This window comes from Quercus lobata, chromosome 11, assembly GCF_001633185.2.
Source record: "Quercus lobata isolate SW786 chromosome 11, ValleyOak3.0 Primary Assembly, whole genome shotgun sequence".
NCBI classification, from domain to species: domain Eukaryota; kingdom Viridiplantae; phylum Streptophyta; class Magnoliopsida; order Fagales; family Fagaceae; genus Quercus; species Quercus lobata.
In genome coordinates, this window is record NC_044914.1 from 26,073,892 (window position 1) to 26,076,829 (window position 2,938).

Consider the following 2,938-nt stretch of genomic DNA (forward strand, 5'->3'; position numbering starts at 1 on the left):
TAAGGTTTTCATCTCTAATGCTTTTGTTAAGCATGGTTTTATATTTAATTTATAAAATATATTATATCAGGTAGTATGGCACTATTTTTTTAAACTTGCGTTAAAAGAAAATATATGGGAAAGGTTTTAGTGGTCACAAGTAAGAAAAGATCTGAGTAATTGGATGTGTTGGTCCGAATAAGTGATTTGGGTTTGGAAAGACTGAATCTTGAGGGCAAAGAGTGGCTGAAAGATATCTTTGACTTGCAAGATTTTTAATTGTCTAGCAGTAGGTGAATGAAAGGCAAGGTTATTTGGAGTGTGATTTTTGGTAGATAAGGCTAGAAAAACATGTAGATGTAAGGTTAAATTATGGAATAATAAGTGAGAAACATAAGATTATCATCTAAAAATTGTTCTTAAGATTGGAAAATATAAAGTAATGTATAGATTCTATGAAGTTAGATATGCATCTATTATGCTCCTTTTTACAAGGAAATATATGAGCTTAATGAAATTTTACATGATTATTATTATTATTATTGCGGCAACATGGTTGAGACTCTTCTATGCAAATTGGAAACACATTTTGCTAGCCTACTTTTCTTTTCTTCTCGTTCCAAATGGATAAAAAGCAAGAATTAGCTAAAGTGATTACTATGCAAAATATGGTATCTAAGTAACCACAAAAAGTTAATAAGATTTTTTTTTTGGCGGGGGGGGTGGGGGGAAGAAGGTTTATGATTTTTAAATACACAACCATAACAAAACCAGTTGTTATTTTGTTTGGTAAGGAAAAATATTTTTTTCCTAAAAAAATACAGATATATATTCAGGTACGAACACATCAATAAAGCCATAATTCCAATTACATGGGCAAAACATCACCCCAAATATATATATATATATATATATATATATATATTTTGAACATTACCCCAAAATTATATTTTGTAATCTCAAAAGCTTGTATCCTTTTAACCATGTTTGAGACCCCTAATGAAGTTCTAAATTTAATTTCCTACAAATCAAAAATACAAGCCTTAGATGACATTGTCCTTTTTTTGACATAACCATACACTAGGCATGTCCCCTTGGTGCGTAGGGGTTGCCACCCTTCCCTCTAGCACATTTTTACTTTGAAAAAAAAAAAAAAAAAAAACACTAGACATGCACCTACTTTGGAGAAAGGAGAGCCTTAATTTAAGAGAGGTTACAAAATTTCAAACCATAATAAGTTAATGCTTTGACCTTTATAGTTGAGGTGCATCTACATGAGTCTCATCACAAGATTACAATGGATAACTTATAAACAATTATCTTGGCAAGGATTATTAATTAGGTCAAAATTTAGGATAAAGTTTAGCTTCAAATTAGTTTGAAGATATTTTCTCCAACTCATAACTACATAATGATTTAAAAAACTATTTATATATATATTATTAAAACAAGTCACATAACCCAGATAACAAAGCAATTTTTTCACCCACTGCCACTAAATCAATACCCTCCCTCCCCCAAAAAAATATTATAATGGTTCTTGTAATTGGATCAAGGATCGTTACATCAGGTGCTAAAACAACATATCTCTAAACTTGATTCATCTTGCTTATTTAATATGTATTAATAATAACTATCTAAGTAAGCTAACTCAAGCTTTACTCAATCTTTGAGTTTGAAATGTGAGTTCAAGCTTCTCTCTTAAAAGTAAGTCAAGTCAAGCCAAACTAAGTCAAATTTTAATATGTTCATGAATTTGCACTTAAGCCAAAATTAATCATGATTATTTTTCAATTCGGTTGAACTTAGAAGTGCATAAACTGTTTTGACTTTTTTTTTTTTTTTTTAATAGAGCAAGTTGCCATTACTGTTTTTCTTTTTTGGGAATTCTTTTTTTTGTTTAATTGAAGAGATTGTAGAGAGGAACAAAAGTGGCTCAAATGTAAGTTGTAACCATCCTTAATCAATAAATAAAGCTGTGGGAGAGAGAATTACTCAAATGCAACCTTCCTTAGAGAGTATGGGTGTGTTTGGATAGAACTTATTTTGCTGAAACTGAAAACTGAAAACTGAAAATACTGTAACAAAATAATTTTTAAATGTGTGAATAGTACCGTGGGACCCATTTTTAATAAAAAAAGTTGCTGAAAAGTATAATTTGTAGATCCATGAACAGTGCACATGTACACTATTCACGGTCAAAAGTTGCGGCTACTGTTCATAACAGTAATGAACAGTAGCGTTTTAGCGTAAAAAAAAAAAAAAAAAAAAAAAAAAAAAAAAAAAAAAAAAAACTGAAACGTAAAACGTAAATGCAGCAGTTTTCAGTGGATCCAAACACAGTCTATCCAAACACACTCTATCCAATATATGTGTGTGTTAAATATAGAAAGATGTGGGCAAATATTGCTTTCTAAGTTTCTCTATCCAATAATAAAGCTAAAATTGTTTCTCAAAAAAAAAAAAAAGTACTAATAAATAATAATAATAAAGCTAAACGCCAATGGCAATTGCCACCCCCAAAATGGAAGAAAGGCGCCCTTGGTTTTCGTAAACACGTGTTACTGATTCATAGGACAAGACGCGCGTTCACACTATGCTTTATTTATTATTACATACGCCCAAGAATCCAGGGCCCTCAAAAGTACGAGGAATCCCACTACACCCAAAACTCTCTCGACTGTAATGAGTTTAACACTCGCTCTCCTAGCTTGACATTTGTCCACTGCAATCTGTCTCTATCTCTCCAATCCCAGTGAATTGCGAGTACTGTTGTTTAAGGTAATCGCATTAGTGTGTGTAACAACTAGTGTCCGATCTGTACAGAGAAAAAACCTTAACGGTTTTGGGTTGAACAGGGAAACCACTTACAAGACAAGGAGTAATTGTTTCCTTAAATAAAAGGTTTTACTTGATTTCTTAAAGTTACCACTTTCAGCTTTCCATATAAAGAATGATA